Raw genomic sequence first — 18,857 nt, 5'->3', positions numbered from 1 at the left:
GGAAGAAAGTTTGAGAAACGACAATAAGGGTCAGAAAACTCAGCTGATTGGTCCTTTGCGTGGTTGACTTTGACAGGTGAGAGAGCAGCAGGGCGGGGGACTCTTGGGTCTATTCCGGGAATTGCTGTTTTGCAAGTCTCATTTGTGGGAAGATAGCTCAAGGAGGAGGAAGAGCTGTGGCAAAAAAAAAAAAAGCAAATAGCCTTGTACACTTTGTGGGAAAGGGGGACCTTGGCCTCTGAAGAATCGCATGATCTTGCTTTTGCCTTGTTTGACAAGGTCTCCAAGTGGCCTTGCCTCAAGCTCTGTGAGCTGGTGTTTCCCAACTGGAAAACACTTGCAAGCTTCAGACTGGCTCCTAGAGACCCAGGCTGCTGTCTTCCCTCAGAACATTCATGGTGACTGGATGGCCGTCAGTTTACTGCTTCCTGGATCACCACCCAAGCAGCTGCCCTTCCAGAGAACAAGCAGTGGCCATTCTTCCCATGTCTACACCACAGTGTGAGCTTTACCCTGTGTTGTTATCAGTAGGCCAGAGCTGATCTGAGAGGGATAGGCCTCACTCAAGCCCAGGAAGAGACATGGGGCTGGCCATGGGATCTCTCAGAAGCCCCATGTCATATGACCGCAACCCAGCTAGGAAAAGCAGAACCAAACCAGCACCATCTTGCCTGTGCCCATCATCAGGCTCGGAAGAAGGGGAGCGTGCACTTCTGTTCTACACAAGGATCCTTCCAGCCAATGATGAGCAGCCCACTAGTGCCTTCTCTTCCGTCTACACGCAATCTGCTGGGAGGGCCAGCTAAACCTGGTGCTGAAGCCTTTGTTAGATTCTTCCTCATCTCCACCCACCTCATGACTTGTCCTGCCCCACAGCTCTCCACACTCAGATCCAATGCCTCCTGTACAGTTGCCTGTTGCTTCTTTACGATGGTGAAGCTGGACCCATGGGCTATGTCTGCCTCACTCCATTCCTCCCAGACTTCAGCAGAGGCAGCCATTACCCAGAAGTCCAACCTGGTCCACAGGGAATTTATATCTGCTGTTGCAACTGCCTGGTCTCTACTTTTCCTAGTCTACCTCACCTTCTTCAGGGAAGGGGCACCTTATGTCTCTGAAGACTGCAGACTATACCGAGCAAACATCTTCAGTGCCCTGCATATCAAAACACAGGAGAACCTAGCACTCTCAAGACCTGCAGGAAATTAGACTTGATTTCTGTAAATGTTGCTATAACTAGCTCCCTGGGAAGGCTATTTTGTTCTGCTGTCTGCCCCTCATGACCCCCTGGCCTGATGAATGGCTGTGGCTGGCACTGGGCAGCTACTTTCTATGTGGAATTCAACTTGGAAGTTCCCTGTACAACTAACTCCAGGAACAAAACCTTCTAGGTTTGAATCCAGACAATTCCCTTGCTCCAGTGCCTTTGTGGCAAGCTCCTGTTGCGGGGGACAGAGATTCTGAAACCAAGGAGGGACAGCAGTGTGGGTAGGATTTTTTTTTTGCCACCTGAAGGATGAGAGACAGGGCAGCAGGTGTGCGTCTCAGCAGGTGGCCCTCAATACACTGTGCTGCCGATGAGGACAGCAGCCAACATGTAAGAGACCTGGCAGGGAGAAATCATAGAAACGGCTACCCTGCTCCTTCTCATCCAAGGACCATATAGCCACATACACCCTTCCCCCTAAAAAAGCTGGAGAAAACCAAGATCCCACACACCCTGTGAGGTCAGCTCCCACCACCCAGTACAGGATCTACAGGAAGGAAGGCTGAAAACAGATGAGCAGTGGTCATAGGCGTGCCCTTGGGACTCCCTCACACTGAACCTTAGCCTCTGAACCAAGTGACTCCTGCGCTGTGTGTCTCTACTTTCCAGGGATTTCCTCACTGCTAGTGCACCTACAAATAAAAGCCTGTTTCTATGTCCCTTCATGCTCTGAAATGCTGGTTAGTTTCTTCCCGTGACCCTGTAGGCACGGTACTGCAACTGGCTTCATCCATTAGGATGCAGGAAAATCAGAGTGGAATTGTTTGTAGTTTGTTTGTTTGTTTGTTTTTGGTGTTCTAGGGGTTGAACCTTAGACCTTGTACTTGACTTTGTTCGGCAAGCATTCTACCACCAAGCTTTACCCCAGCTTTATCCCCTTTGGACTTTCTGTTTTGAGGCAGGTTCTCAATTAAGTTGTTAGTTCTGGCCTTGAATTTCCCATCCTCCTGCAGCAGCCTCCCAAGGAGCTGGGGTTGCAGGCTTAGCAAAAGTGGGGTGTTATGTCATCTATAAAGAGAAGAATACTTAAGATTTGGGGAGGTATCATAGCACATGCAGAAAGGCCCACTTGACGATTTGACCTTACACTAGCTGGCCACGTTCCTCTACAGGTGGGCACATCAGCTTTGACTGCAGCACAGACTTTTCAACAGACTTTTCCACAGCCAGCATGACACATTAATAGGGTCATCTATGAGCTCTTCCATAGCCTGTATATCAATGGCATATCTAATCACAGTCCAGGACCTTCATCAGGCCAGGCATATACTAGAGAGACTGGACATCAAGGGATGCTGGCCTTTACCAGGCTCAGCTTCCATAGCAGCGAAGCCACACTTCTTTGGTGGAGGTGCAGTCAGACCCATGCTACCACAGCAGGTCCATGGCTGCACTTCACCCACGTGTCCTTCCTCCAGCTTATGACCCTGCCATCACCACGATAAAATATCTATGAGAGGGAAGAGCTAATGCATGGTTCCCAAAGGCTCAGAAAACAGAAATTCAGAAATAGACTTTCCATGCCCCCCCCCAAAGGACCTGTTTTTATAAATTAATTTTAAAAGGTTCAATACACATTTTCTCTTGCTACTATAGAAAGTTGGCGGAGGTGGGGAGGCACCAACCGGTACTTGTCGGTTTTACCACTCTGTAGTTTTTAACCTCCACTGATTCTATACATTGCTTCTTTTCTCTGTGCTCTGCCTGTCAACTGCCAACCATCAGGGCTGCTCACAACACTTGGAAAGGCAAACAGATAAGCTTAAGAGTTTTGTGGGCCCCCAGGCAGAGAGCATCAGCTTCTCAGATTGGCCCTTGCATTTTTTTTTCTTCTTTGTCCTTTTTTATCATAAAGAAATCTAGCCAAGAAGGATACAGAAAGCCACACCTTGCACAGCCACCCAGTAGTGTCAAGAACACAAAATGGCTGTGTGTGTGTGTGTGTGTGTGTGTGTGTGTGTGTGTGCGTGCGCATGCGCGCGCGTGCCTGCAAGAGCAGAAGGGGTTGGCTAGTGTGCAACACTGCCAAGCAGGACACAGCTCTTGTGGTCTTCTGTGCTGTATCATGCATAGGAAGGTTCCTTTTGAGCTCTTTCCTGAGTTGGTTTTCAGGCTGAAAGCTCATCAGCTGACCAGAGTGAGAGTTAGTTAAGCATCACTAAAGGATTTTACTCCAATCTTTCTTTTTCATTATTATTTTATTATTTTGTGTGTATGAGTGTTTAGCCTATATGTATGTTTGTCTCGGTAGCCCAGGCTGACTTAGAATTCAATATATAACCAAGGATGGCCTTGAACTTCTGATCCCCCTGTGTCTGCCTTCTAGTGCTAGGATTAGAAGTGTGTTTCATATCCAGTTTAGATGGTTCTATACAAGCACGGTACCAACTGAACTTCATGCCCAGCCCACTTGAGAGACTGTTTTCTGTCTGAATTTGACCCTGATTTCCAGCATTGTTCACAATAACTGATTTTCCCAGCCCTCTGAAACTAGGGGGTCTCCTGGGATGGGGTGTTTTAATGTAAAAAAAAAAAAACCAAAAAAACAAAAAAGACTGGGAACTCTCCAGAAAGTTAATTTTGCTGAGTTTGTTTTTAATCTTAATACCACCACTAAGTCAGAAGAGAAAGAAAATGCTTCTGGCTTAAAATGTGAAGGGAAAAGCCAGATGTGGTAGATCATGCCTACAATCCCAACATGCCATGGGCTGAGACCGCAGAAATGTACATTGGAATCAGGTTATAATTCACAGTGAACCATGTCCAAAAGAAAGACAGAAAGAAAGAAAGAAAGAAAGAAAGAAAGAAAGAAAGAAAGAAAGAAAGAAGAGAAAAGAAAAAGTTACAAACTGATCTTACCAAAGACCTGTATTCTGAGCATCCACAGGAGTCACAACCACTTGTGACACAGGTCAAGGTGGATCTCATTCTGGTCTCTGGGAGCACCTGCACCCAGATGCATACACACCCTCACACAAACATATACATCTGTTTGTTTGTTTGTTTGAGATAGGGGTTCTCTGTGTAGCACTGGCTGTCCTGGAATTCATTCTGTTGACTAAGCTGGCCTTGAACTCAGAGATCCACCTGCCTCTGCCTCCTGAGTGCTAGGATTGAAGGTGTCCGCCACCACCTCCCACCATCATACACATAATTTTGAAATAACAAAACTAGTATTTTTTTTTAAAGACGTAGACAAAACAAGTTCCCTGGGAGATGACTGAAGTCAACGTCATCGCTGACTATGTTACAGTGTGGCCTGCTCTGAAAGTGATAGCCCTAGTCCAGATTTTAAGTTAACAGTTTGGAGGAGGAAACCGCCATGGAAAGCTGCCATGGAAAAGTCCACAAGGATATAGACTCGTGACAGCATCCCTGTCAGGGTTTCCAGGGCACTTGGAATCCAGGTCCTGGTGGAGCTCAATTCTTTCCAGCAGCTGTAAGAGACAAGTTTGGCAAGGCTGGGGTGGGGGAAGGGAAGAGATGCAGCGGAGGATGGGAGCTGAACGAAAACATAGCAGGATTTGCCCTAGTGTGCCTCTTCAAGGCGAAATGAGAAAAGCAAAGCAACCTATTGTCACCAGCACACAAATTCACGTTTTCCCTCTTTGTTTACTTCTTCTTCTTCTTCTTCTTCTTCTTCTTCTTCTTCTTCTTCTTCTTCTTCTTCTTCTTCTTCTTCTTCTTTCTTCTTCTTCTTCTTCATAAGTAACTCTGGACAAATTAAAGAGATTTCCTTTTTTTTTCCTTATGCCTGCAGTTTGGCCAAACAAGGAAGCTCCCTGCTTCTCAGTAACACAGGTAAGGAGCACACATCACTGCTCACCTTTGGTTTCCCCAACACTCTATAACAGTCCTCTCTCTCTGATGCCATAAAAACAGAGACACCTCACCATCTCTGATGGACAGTGCAAGGCATAAAGATGGAAGCTTTGTTCACAGTCCTAGGAAATGAAGACAGAGTTCCTTCTCAGAAATGCAAGGAGAGCAATAAAAAGCCCCCATAAAGCAAGTAACGGAGCTCTCCAACAGGATGGGAGGACCTGCCTGAGATGGCCTGAGGCCTGGGCATGTGAGGAGAAGGGGTTTGACCATAGTTTTCTTTGCTTGGTTTCAATCACAGCCATTGCAAAGTCGAAGGCAACCTCTCACTCTGCTATTCATATCCGAGTTCCACTCTCAGTTGCAAGAATTCAGAGGTTTTAAATACATTTGTTTGGTTCTCAAGCAGTCAGGGGTACTGCTCAATCACGAAAATCTGCGTAAGGGGAAGAAAACAGGTACAGTTGGAAGTTGTGCACCCAAGAACATGCTCAGGGTTGTAGTCATATATTTCTAATAATTTATAGCTGAACACTATATCTAGCTTAGCTTGACTTGGGTTTGAAATAAACAGCCAGCTGCCTCCTTGTCTTGTGCAATTCATGGTCACACTGAACCCTGGTTCTGGCCTGAAAATAAAGGGTTCGGTGTGCAGGAATTAGCTGACACTTCAGTGCACCCAGAGGCCAAGGTTTTGTTGACAGTCCTAATTAAGACATTCTGCGGTGAGCTGCTAAAGTCGGCTTTGGGTGTGTTTCAATCCCCTGTTTGGCTTTAGAAGCAAAGGTTTCTCACACCCTTCCAACCCTGGCTTGCTGGTGCAGCTGACACTCACTCAGTGGGGAGTCTGAGATGACAATTGGCCTGGTGCCATTGGCTGCTTGGTGGCGCTCCTCCCCTGGAGCAGCCCCCTTTAATTCAAGATGCTCCATCCCACCAACGGCCTCGACTTGAGGGGCTGATTATGCGCCCTGTTGCTGTCAGTGCGTGGATGGCACATGAGTCTTGCTAAAAGTGAAGCTCTGCAGCACAATTTGCATTTTCCCAGGAGTTGCCAGCCCTCTCATGATGGACTCAGGCTGTAAAGGTCCATGCCAATAATTAGATATTCAAGGGCTAACAATGAGACAGTCATCCGCCCACTCTTTCACTTTCTTGCTTCTGGTTTTTGGTTTTTCAAGATAAGGTTTTTCTGTTGTAGCCTCAACTATCTCTGGACTGGCTTTGTAGATCAGGCTAGCCTCAAAATCAGAGAAATCTGCCTGTCTCTGCCTCTTCAAGTGCTGGAATTACAGATGTGCACTACCACCCTGATTCATCCAGTTTCTTTAACACCAAATTAAATTTATTGCTCATGAGCTAGGCTCCTTAGTGGCTATGTACAGTAGAGTCTGAAGGGTTTACTAATGCACATGGCTCCTATTGCTGTCTTCACTGAGAAAAAGAAATTGGGGGGCTGGAGAGATGGCTCAAGGTTAAGAGCACTGTCTGTTCTTCCAAATGATCATGAGTTCAAATTCTGGCAACCATGTGGTGGCTCACAACCATCTATAATGGGATCTGGTGCCCTCTTCTGAAGGGCAGGCAAACATGTGGGCAGAATACTGTATAAAGGATATAAAGGATAAATAGAATAAATAAATCCTTTAAAAAGAAAAAGAAAAAAGAAAGAAATTGGGGATTGTAGCACTTGCCTCTAATCCCAGCTCTCCAAGGCAGAAGCACATAGATCTTTGTGAGTTTCAGGACAGCCAGGGCTACATAGTGAAACCCTGTTTTAAAAAAAAAAAAAAGCAGGAAAGGCAGCTCAGTGGGTATGAATGCTTGCTATGCATCTGATCCCCCCAGCACCCAGTAAAAAGGCAGGGTGTGACTACTGGGGTATATAATCACAAATCTGGGGGATGGAGACAAATCACTGGAGCTTACTGACCATTTGCCTAGTTCTAGATTCAATAAGAGACCCAGACTTAAGGGGTCAGCACAGAGAGTGATAGAGCATGTTACCCATCATCCTCTTCTGGCTCCACAGGGCCTTACACAGCACACACACTAGACCACACTGGGGCTCATTTACCACATATACATATATGGCACACTCACACAAGGAAGGGAGGGAAGAAAGGGAGTGGACAGGGAGGAAGGGAGAGAGGAAGGGACAGAGTAAGGGACAGACAGAGGAAAGGAGGGAGGGAGGGACTGACAGAGTAAGGGAGGGAAAGAGAGAGGGAGGCCAAGCTCTTTGCAGATAGTAGGATACCGTACAGCACTAAAAGAAACGGAACCATCAAGTCACGGAAGGACTCTGTGGAAATGCACCTGCCAATGACCAAGGAAAGGAAGCCATTCTTAAAAGGCCTCATGTTGCATAATTTCATTAGACATTGTGAGAAAGTCAGAGACTGGTTCAGGGCCTGCAGAGGTGTGTGGTCACATGACAAGGGAGGCATATCATGCTTCACTTGTGCAAAGCCACAGGTGTACAATGCCCAGGGTAGATGACACTAGTGCAATCAGTGACTCTGAGATAATGATGTGCCAAGCAGGTCCACAGATCATGACAGAGTGCCCTCAGGTGTGCAAAGCCACGGGTGTACAATGTCCAGGGTAGATGACACTATTGCAATCAGTGTCTCTGAGATAATGACATGCCAGGCAGGTCCACAGATTGTGACAGAGTGCCCTCAGGTGTGCAAAGCCACAGGTGTTCAATGCCCAGGGTAGATGACACTATCGCAATCAATGCCTCTGAGATAATGACGTGCCAGGCAGGTCTACAGATTGTGACAGAGCACCCTGGGATGCAGATGTTAATATTGAAGGAGGCTACCTGTGGGAAGGCAGAGGCCAGGTGTGCCCTTTGCATCTTTAGCTCAATTTTTCTATGAATCTAAAATTACTATAAATAACAAAACCTACTTTTTAAGAAACTTCATAATTATGTGTCCTTAGCCATGGCCCAGAGCCTGCTCTCATCCACTGAAGTGTGTGAGTGTGTTTTTGTGACAGTATTGGCCCTGCCCTCAGCTCTGAAGTCAGACACAAGCCACTCTTATTACCCTTGGATACATAGAGGGAGGTTCTCATAGTCGATTCACGTATCAGGGACAGAGCAAGATGTGGAACCCAGGTCAGTGAACTCCAGTGTAATGCCTGGACCTGCAGAAGACTTGGGAAGATACCTGCCTGCAGACTCAACCTGCTCAGGCTTAGCTCTAGATAAACCCACAAGTTTGGAGCTAACATGAGCCATGCACATGACCTAGGTTGGAGACCATGCTGGTGTATACATGGATGGGCCTCATTGCCCTCAGCAAAGGCACAAACAAAAGGGAGCAAAAGGCCCCTTGTGCATCTTTGTGCCTTCTGGTTCAGTCAGGCCTCTCCAAACATGGGTTTATTTGAAAAGGAGTCAGGGCAGGTGGAATCATATTGAGGAAGGTCCCTGAGTTGTCACACATGCTATCTCCCTAGATCTAGACCTGTGGTCCCACACATCTCAGTGAGGTTTGCTGGCCCGGGCTCCCCAGCCTGCTCTGACCCTGACAGGGTGTGTAACTTCAGCAAGGGTTTTAGCCTTTTCCACGTGAAATTTCCCTTCCTCTAAACTGTAATGGTAAGAGCGGGCCCCATCAGAGGACTACGCAGGACTCAATCCAGCTTTTTTTTTTTTTTTAGTGAAGTATTTGGTCCAGATTGAAAATACAGCATGAGTGAGCACTATTCCCCTAGGCTGTGGGAAGGTCGACCACAAGAGCTGTGTGAGCTGTGAGTTCACCGGCTTCATGGTGACATTTAAGGACACATACAGGACTGGAGAGGTGGTTCAGTTGGCTGACTGCTTGCCTGTCATGCACAAAGCTGTTGGGCCGATCCATAGGACTGCAGAATCTTAGCACTTAGGCAGAGACAGGAGGATCAGAATTTCAAGGGCATCCTTGGCTATATAGCCTCGGCTGCATGCCCTATCAAACAGGAAGGAGAAGGAAGAAAGGGGGAAGGGGAAGGAAGGGAAAAGAGGGGGAGAGGGGGAGGAGAGGGAGACTAACACACACCTGACCTTTCAGACACAGGATCTTCAGTAACTACAAAGCGTCCCCTTTATGCCCTGCGACCCTGACTATGACAAGGACAAGCCAAGCTTCCTTCAGCCTTAGGAAGGCCTTCTTGCCCGTTACCATGTCCGAAACACCCTAATGTTTCTTCCATGAGGTTGCAGTCTCTGGACTGGAGGTAAACAAAAGGAGCTTAGAACTTTCTTCAGCAAAAAAGCCATAGTTTCTTCTGGATCAGGGAGTTCCTGACGTGATTTTTCTTGTTTTCCTTCCTGGTTAGGGACAAGGGGAGTGAAACATGGTCTCCGCATGATCTCAGGGCAGTCTCCAGTCAACTATGATATATTTACTGAGAAATTTTTAATAAATAAACCACAGCCTTGAACCCATGTGCCCTTATAAACCAGCCGGTTCTCATGGGGCGAGCTCAGGGCCTTTTATGAAGCAGTGCTCTGTTCTCATGAGAATTTTATTAGAAATTGGAGACTCGAAATGCATCAAGCAGGAAATTTATGAGGCTGCATGAGAGCCTTTCCTTTCGTTTTGTCACTTGGGTTAATTTACTTCTTCATCTTATGTTGACTTACTTTGTAAGTTTCAGTCTCAAATGCTGTCCTGAATTTCTCAGCAAATGTAAGGCAGCTAATTGATTTCTTGAACTTTCTACTTTCCATTTTTACCCTCAGAGTCAGATGGATAATTATTGATAGTCTATAAAAGAAAGTCCTCCGAGTCTATGGGAAACACAAATGACTAGACAAAAAAAATATGGCCTCAACGGATCTTCCCAAACATCCGAGGGATAAACAAGGATCATGGTGGGAAACATTTTTACAACCACAGACAATTCTTCGTGCATCTAACTATTCTACTTAATCGCTTCTTTCAATTACTGTTTTAATTGTGTTTTGCAAAGTACCCAGTTAAAAAATCTCACTCGCTCCCCCTCCTCTCTAAAATCCCTATTGTTTATTATCATGTAACCCAACTTGGAAACAGCCCAAACCCAGAATAGATGTTTGTCCTGCTGAAGTGCAGAGGAAGTGTCCCAACACGTTTCTGCTCTGGGCCTGTTCCAGTGTTTCGGAAACCTCCCTGTTAATGGTGTGAGCAATGACACCAGGCCGGACTGGCCTTGGCTGTAGTCTTGAAGTGTGGGTGAGTGACACAGGAACCAGCTCTCTATTAACTAGTGACCCCTGTTCATTGTTTGCACCTGATTCCTGGGTAACATGCCCACCATAGGTGGCATTTCCAGTCTCTATATTTATTCTTTGGCTGGGACTGGGTTTTTCCAGCCAGATTCTTGCTTTGAGTCCACTAAGTTGTTACAATGACCTGACTGGATTGGTTTAATGTCTTCTAGCTAGTGTTGCAATGCTTAGACATAGATTTTAGAAAAGAAATTATATGTACAGATGTAATATATTATCTATATTATATTATAATTATTATATTATATACTTCTGTGTATATATGTATACACATACATATAGCATGGCTAATACTGCTAGTGTGATTGGATCTAGAAGTGCCTAGAAGACACATCTCTGGACAGGTCTTTGAGGGCCTGTCTGTAATGAGAAGACTGAGTTCTAAATGTGGTGGCACCATGCCGTGGGCTTAGGTCCCCTACTGAATGAAGGAGGAACTGAGTGGCATCTCACCCTTCAACTCTCTGCTTTTTGATGGCAGATGCCATGTGGCCGGCCGCCTCATATTCCTTGTGCCATGCTTTCCATGTCATAATGGACTGGAACGCCACTGTGAGTCAAATCCAGCCCTCCCCCCATGCCTAAATTGCTTCTCGCCAGGTATCCTGTCTTCGCAATGAGAAAAGGATCGAATATCTTAAGCATGCAAGAAGGCATACCCAGTGCTGGGCTTCAGAGCCCACCTGGTGGAGCACTCCCATTGCGTTGGGGAAGTGCTTTGGGTGCTAACTAAGCCTATGAGAATACACTCCTCACCACAAGATACCAGGAAAACTATGAAGTAAAGAGCTGAAGGTATGCCTCGACACGACGTGGAACAGTGGGAACGTGCACGCACTGCTGGTTGGAAGGTAAGGTGAAATGGACACTTTGGAAGATGGGTTGGCACTTTCACATACAACCGAACACAATGTCGCCATCAGGGCCTGCACAACTGATTCTGAGCTTTTTACCCAAAGGAATTGAAAACTTCTGCCTAAACGAAAACCTACACATAGGGGTGGAGTTACTGCTCCACACCCACGTGTTTGTCTAGCGTGTGCAAGGCCCCGGGTCGTAACTCCTTGCAACCCCACAAATAGAAAAGTAGAGAGAGAGAGGGAGAGAGAAAAAGGAGGCAGAGGGAGAGAACTTAAACCAGATTGCTAGATGAAAGAGGGATCTTAAGATGATATATGTCTGTCCAGTATGGTTTTAAGCTCCTAACACTGAAAATGTGAAACTATGGACACAGTGAAAAGCCAGTGGTTGCCAAACCATTGGGGGAGGCCATGGGCAGGTTGATCTCAGAGAATCTGGGAGCAGACACTCCTGCGTATGGTACTCTGCTGGGTGATAGCATCATGTGTCTGCCTAAAGGCAGAGGGAGCATGTGCGACACTACGAACGAGCCAGTATAAGCTGTGGGATCTGGATGACAATGATGCTGATGGAACTCGAGGGTTATGACAAACACATCCCTCTGATGTGGCGGGATGCTGAGAGTGGAGATGCTTGAGGGCCAGGAGGAGGACACATGGAGTATCTGGGAAATCTGTTTTCTGCTCGGTTATGCCATGGACCTAAAACTATGACTTGTTTACAGTCCTTTAAAGAATAAAAACCCAAGACAATAGGCACAAGAGACAAGCTGCATTCAGAAAACAGGAGCCCCAGATCCTCTGGAGTAGAGGACTCTACTGCAGGGTGAATCATCATAATAAGCATAAAGTCAAATCTGTCAAGTCCTCCCATTGGTGCTGAGCACACACTCCACCCCACGGGGGAAAGTGAGTTGCTAATAAGATTGAGGACAGTAAAGAGGGTTTCCTGCAGGAAGAGGCTTGGCCAGGACTTAAAGGGTCTGAGAAGTGTGCATGTTTGGCTCCCGGCAGGATAACGAGAGCATGGCAGAGGCCTATATCGGGTCTTTAGCCTGGGAGTTTTGCCTCAGGAGCCTTCCCGCAGCTGGCCCACTCTTCTCAAGAAGTTAACAAATTGGTTTTCATCCACCTCTGTGTTTTGATGGCAGGCCAAGGAAAACATGCGCTGAATGAAAACCCATGTGCCCAGTGAGCACCCACCCGACTAGCCCCCCAGTGCCTTCCTCGCGGTCACCAGGAACTCCAAGCGGTACATTTGAGCATTCCACAGGGCCAATTAGTTCAGCCTCTGAGGGGCTATTGGAAACAACAGGCAGGTCTGGCAGGGTCTCCTCCATTGCTGGGACATTTCCAGTCACCACACACAGGGCTGAGAAAAAAAAAAAAAAAAAAAAAAACCTCGTATCCCCTGAGACAAGCCCCAGAGGGCAGCACCCTCCTGGTTTGAGACAGGAAGTTGTGGGCAGCCCCAGAGTAGGGATGCCCTGGGGGAAAACATAGTCAAGAGACTCAGGCTTAGCTCATACCTCTCTGGGCATCACAATGTCCAGATGGATGGATAGCACCCATCCTGAAGGAAGGGATGAAATTTATTCATCCGGTATGAGATTCCAAACAGGAACCCACTGTGGAGATTTACAATCTATCAGTCCTTATAGCCCTGTCACAAATAATCGAAGCTGGGAAGGTAACCTTGAAGTCCAGTGAACCTGACTCATCTCCCCAGACTGAATTTTGTGATCCTCCCAAAATCCTTTTATTAAAACTCTTGCTCCCAGCGTGCCATCCTTGGGTAGCAGGGTCTTGGGAAGTGATTACATCCTAAGAGTGGGGCTGTTGTGAACTGGCTTGGTGCCCTAATAAAAGGCGTGGAGACCTGCCTTGTCTCTTCCATCACATGAGAGCACCATACCCCAGTGCAGTTCCTCAGCAGACTATGGCTGGATCTGAATGACCTTGACATTGGTCTTCTGGGTTATTTACAAGCTACTGTCCTCTATCACAGCACCCGAATGGACCAAGACACACTCTCCTGCTTCTAAACACCGTAATGGTCCTTAGCTTGTTGAATGCTGCCCAAAGTACGTGCTTTTGTTTTCTAGACAAAGAACAGTCAAACATTTAGATAGTCTCTGCAGCTCTAGAGACAAGGGGATGAGGCATTATCGACTTTCTTCAAGAAATCCAATGACTCAGGCAGAACCACGCATCACTGTCCTTAGATGACCCGGATATTCTAGACCTCTGTGAACCCATCCAGTCTCTGCCAGGACTTCACTTGAGAACATTGCCCAGAATGTGGGAGGCACAGGTCAGAGTCAACGTGCCTGGAATCTTTGAGCACGATCAAAATAGAAACCAGCTTTGCCTTTGAGTTAGAGCAGAGAAGCGGCCGGAGTCCAGCTGGCTAGCTGAGCTCTCCAGGCTGAAAGGGAACCTATCTTTTTAAAGATGTTCCTGCTCCAAACACTCTGGGGTTTGACCACTTATGGCTGGGGGGATAACGAATCACTGAAACGTGAGCTCTTGGGAACCAGGGTTGCAACTGCCTAGCCCCTGTCCTCATGCTCCAGGCCTTCGGGCTGCTATCAGAGACCGCCACAGACTGGGAGACTGACAAGGAACAGAGTGTTTCTCTCATAGCTGTGGAAGCTGGGGAGGTCAAGGTCAAGATGCCAGCGGATATAGCATCTGGGGAGGACTGGGTCATCTTGTTACTGAAGTTGTTAGGGTCAGACCCTGGACCCTGGCAGCCCTAACAAGATGGACTCAGCCAACCACCCTCAAGAGGCCAATCAAGGAGACAAGGAATAGTGAAGAGCCAAGAAGGAGATGTGTTCAGTGTGGCCACACTGGGAGAAGACACGGAACTTCAGCGACACAATCACCCAGTTACTCACAGAATGTTTGGGCTTAAAGAGAAGGCTGGAAGCATGCGTAAATGCAAGTGTGGCACTTTCTGTCCTCAATCTGTCCTTGTTTCTGCTCCTGTCTCTCCTGAAAAGCAGTCTGAACCAAAGGAAAGTTCAGCTCCCCTCTGCCTGGCACCAGGGCCCTATACTCTTCTTCTCCCAGCATGAGAGTCCTGGGAAAAGTCCCATTCTTTGGCATCTGTTGCTTTAATAGCACGAGCAAGGAAGAGCCCCCAAGTGTCTGTTTAGATTGTCTTTACTCCCGCCAGGACAGTTACACTCTGGAGGGGAATGACTGCAGTCTTCACAAGGCAGAGGAGGCCTGAGGTGGAAGAGTCTTTTTATTTTTATTTTTAATACTAACATTTTTAACTGCAACAATCGTTTTCATCAATACATTCTGATCACGCTGGACCCCAACTCTTCCCAGACCCTCCCCATGTCCCCACCCATCCAGTTCTGAATCCTTCTCACTTTCTTTAAAAAACAAAAATGAAAATAAGAAAAACACACACACACACACGTGGAAATCAAAATATACAAGCAAAAGACTAAGAAATAAAAATGCCCAAAGTAATATGAGACAAAAAAAAGTCTACAAAAATACCATTGAGGTGGTTTTGGGATGGCCAACCGCTGCTGACCATGAGGCCTGCCCTGAGGTGTGGTTGATACGTCCAGTGAGACTCCATTGAAAAAAACTGATTTTCCTTTACAAGCAGGAATCAATTGGAGATAGCTTCTTGGTTAGGGGTGAGAGAGCCTTCGTCTACTTCCCCCTCTCAGCTTTGGGACTCTGGCTAGCTTGAACCTGTGTAGGCCCTGCGCGTACTGCCGTCATCTCTGTGAAACGCCGTTTTCTTCGAGTTACCCACCACCTCTGGCTCTTAAACTCTTTTTGCCTCCTTTTCTTACATAGCTCATTGAGTCCTGAGGGGAGGGGTTTGATGAAGACATCCCACTTAGGACTGAGTGCTCCAAAGTCTCTCACTTTGCATATTGTCCAACTGTGGGTTTCTGTGGGTCCCACCTACTTCTTAAGCTGATGATGGCCGAGTGGAGCACTGATCTATGGGTATTGGCTGAATGTCACCGGTAGTCATTTTAATGCTATGTTCCTTTAAGACAGTGGTCCTCAAACTTCCTAATGCTGTGACCCTTTATACAATTCCTTATGTTGTAGTGACCCCTAACATAACTATAATTTATAACTATAATTTTGTTACTGTTATGAATCATAATATAAATGTTTGCTGTGCAGGATATCTGATATGTGCCTCCTCCCAAAGAGGTGATGACTCACAGGTTGAGAATCACTACTTTAGAACAATATTTGGTTTGCCCCTAGACCGATGGCTTATACATACCAGTTTCTTGGCCACAGAGCAATATCAAATATGGGATAAATCTTATGAAGTGGATGTTAAAGCTGAGTGAAGAGTGGTTGGTTACTCCCACTACTTTTGTGTCACTATTGCAAACAATTTATCCATCAAGCGGGTCACTGTTGTAGGTCCCAGGCTTCGAAATGGAGTTGGTGACTGCATTTCTCCTTTCACAGCATGTAGAGCATCCTCCAGGACTGTGAATACTAGCTAGTAGGCATGAAGGCTCAAGATAGGTACCAACTCAACATTTCTGGGTTTGGAGAGATATGTATTGTCTTCAGAATTAGGGCCTTACTCTCAGTTTGTGGGATGCAACCAATAGCATTGGCAGTAACCTGCAATGCTTGGGGGTTTCCATGGAGTCCCTTGGGCCAACAACTCAGCAAGATCTAACCTATTCCTTGCACTGGACACTTCACTTGGTGGCATGACTAGTTGGGGTGACTGTCTCCCCATTATCTGGATACTCCATTTAGTTTCCTTTCATATATGTATATATTCTAAATGCTTCTTCAGTGGCAACTTTTCCATATGGCCCCTCAAATGGCGCTTATGGTTAATTGTCTATCCCAATATTCCCTCCCTTACACTTCCATCTCCTCCCCATTTAATTCATCCTTTCCAGTCTCCTACATCTCTCTCCACAATGTATCTGTTTCTCCTGGTGGAAGGGTCTTCAATAAGAGCTTTTATACCACTGACCAGGGAGTTCCCTCCTGGCCTAATCAATTCTTCACGGCCTCACTTCTCATCCCTGTCACATTCTGACTGAACTGAAGAAGACACAGTCACACCTGCAGCACAGTGCCTTGAGACCATAAATAATGTCTTCATGCCCCTGCAGTGAAACATCAGCCCTCCTCAACATATGGTGTGGTTATAGTCCTGTAAGTCCATCATAAGTTGAAGATATTGCAAGTTGAAATGCTTTTAGTGTGCTTAAAGTGCTAGCCATCACAGCCAAATCCAGCCGGCCTTAATATATTCAAATGCATTAGGGTGTAGTTGGGCCAAGTCATATAGCACTAACCTATTATATAATAAAGCATTTGATATCTGGTATAACTTGCTGAGTACTACACTAGGAGTGAAAACCAGTGTGGCTTTCACACATTATCAAGCCAAAAAGTTTCACACCATACCATCTTCCTGTAGTTCTACAGTCACAAGACCTCAGTTGTTTGTCTTTAATAATGCTGAATCCAAATTAACGCACATCCCCAGAATGTTAGGATTTATCCCAGAAAAGTGAAGCAATGTGAAGTTCCTCCAGATGGATATACCAAGCTAAATAGGCACACAGATAGGCACACCTCATGATACAAAGAACCAAGGCTTGCTGTGATGAGGCCAGAGGCCCTGTCTATCAGCCACAACATCCAGACTCAACCGGAAACTGTGACCTGTGATGGCAACATTAACCTCAGACTTGAGTAAAATAACTGCTTCACACTCCTAAGGAGAAATCAACTAAGCAGAAAACTAGCTTCATTATAAACTCACACTCTAGTCTTCTAAGTGGGGCTGGTGTGCTTTGATGGAAAAGCTTACCCATTGCCCCTTCTGTGTAAACACCAACTTTAACAGACTTCCCTGCTTTGCAGGAAAGATAAGGCCCATCTAAGTAAGGCCCCATGGGTATTGTATCCATAGAAGAGTTCAAGTTCTCCTTCATCCTCTCTTCCCTTGCCTTTGTCTTTAAAAATCCTGCCTCATGAAGTAGAATTCTCAATTGCCATCCCATCTGCCCCCTCCCTTGAAGTTGGAAGAAGCCAAAGACAAAGAAGGCAACACCATGCCAGGGCCACAATTATGATAGATTCGGAGTCCAAATCCTGATCTCTTCCCTCCCATTCCCAATGCTCTCTCCCCCAACCCCCGCATGGCTTTCCTACTCCAGGACAACGAATGAGGGAGGAAGTCCTTTCCCAGTGCCAGCCTGGCAGCACCCCAGCCTAACTGCACATTTCAGTGTGAACTTCCTCCCTCGCATCTCCCTTGGTTCTCCTATCTATGATCTCACTCAATGTGCTGCCTTGTCCACCACCAGCTCCTCACTTCTTACAAGCTCTGGTAGAACTCGAGGCATGGGCTCCCTGCTGTTCACTTTCATGTCATGCTGTTCCAAACACACTAAAGGATGAGTTTCCTATATATATTTCTTCTCCATTGTGATTGTGAAAGAAGGATGCATGAAAAGACCTATTTCTCCCCAACCAAGTGAGGGAAAGGACCAAGCAGCAGACATTTTAAGATGTTAGCATTGGATATTAGTTTATTACGGATGAAGATTTCCATACATTTCTTTAAACAGTACCTAGATCCCTTCCCAGAGGATAGCAGTCTGCTCTCCACATCAGATTCTTTCCTCCTCCCATCCTAAATCCAAGGCCATCACCACTCTCTGCAGGTTTTGTCCGGTAGAAGACACACCAGATGCAGCAACGTCTACTTGGCAGTGAGGATCAAAACTCTTAAGCCATTGGTCAGTGGCATTTCTTTGTTTTGTTTTCCAATTGACATTTGTTTAATTGAAAAATTAAAAGTTAGCAGATTCCCATCTGGGATTCTTGTACATAATTACCTTGGTTGGCTCTCCCCTTCCGCTGCTCCTCCCTTATCTTTCGCCCTCCCATCCTCTGCTTCACTCTTTAGCCCCCAGTTTCCTCACTTGTACATTGTTCTGTTGTCTTCCCTACCCCTCCCTCAAAGCCTCTCCCCCCCTAGTCTAATTGGCCTCCTTCCAGCTTCCTGGTCTTTACCCATATTTCCTCTCACACATAGTAAACAAACTAGGATCCTTGTATGAGAGCAAACATATGTAAATGTGTTTTTCTCAGTCTGGGCACTTCACTTAATGTGATCTTCTTCAGTTCCATACATTTTCTTTTCCTGAACATTTCATAGTTTCGTTTTGCTTTACAACTGAGTGAAATTCTGTTGTGTATATGTGCCTCTGCATCCAGAATGGCTACCATCAAGAAAATAAATGACAGTAGACGCTGCCAAGGAAGTAAGAAAGAGGAACACCTAAGACACTGTGACAATATGTAAGCTGGTGCACCCATTATGGAAATGAGTACTGTATAACCCAGCTATAGTACTCCTCCTGGAAATCTCCCTGAAGAACTTTACAGCCTACTAAAGAGGTACATGTGCCGTCACACTTATCACTTTAGTAACAAATGTTCTTTTCACAATGATAAGGAGTCGGAGTGGGCCTAAATGTTCATCAACAGACAAATAGAACCCTTTTACAAGGAAACTCTCTCATCAATAGCCATGTCCGTCCTAGCACAAACCAAAGAAGCGATTCTAGGTGGGTGACAATCACAT

Source organism: Acomys russatus, chromosome 27 (assembly GCF_903995435.1).
Source record: "Acomys russatus chromosome 27, mAcoRus1.1, whole genome shotgun sequence".
Taxonomy (NCBI): Eukaryota; Metazoa; Chordata; class Mammalia; order Rodentia; family Muridae; genus Acomys; species Acomys russatus.
The sequence above is the reverse complement of the archived record's forward strand: the minus strand, read 5'-3'. Positions refer to the sequence as shown.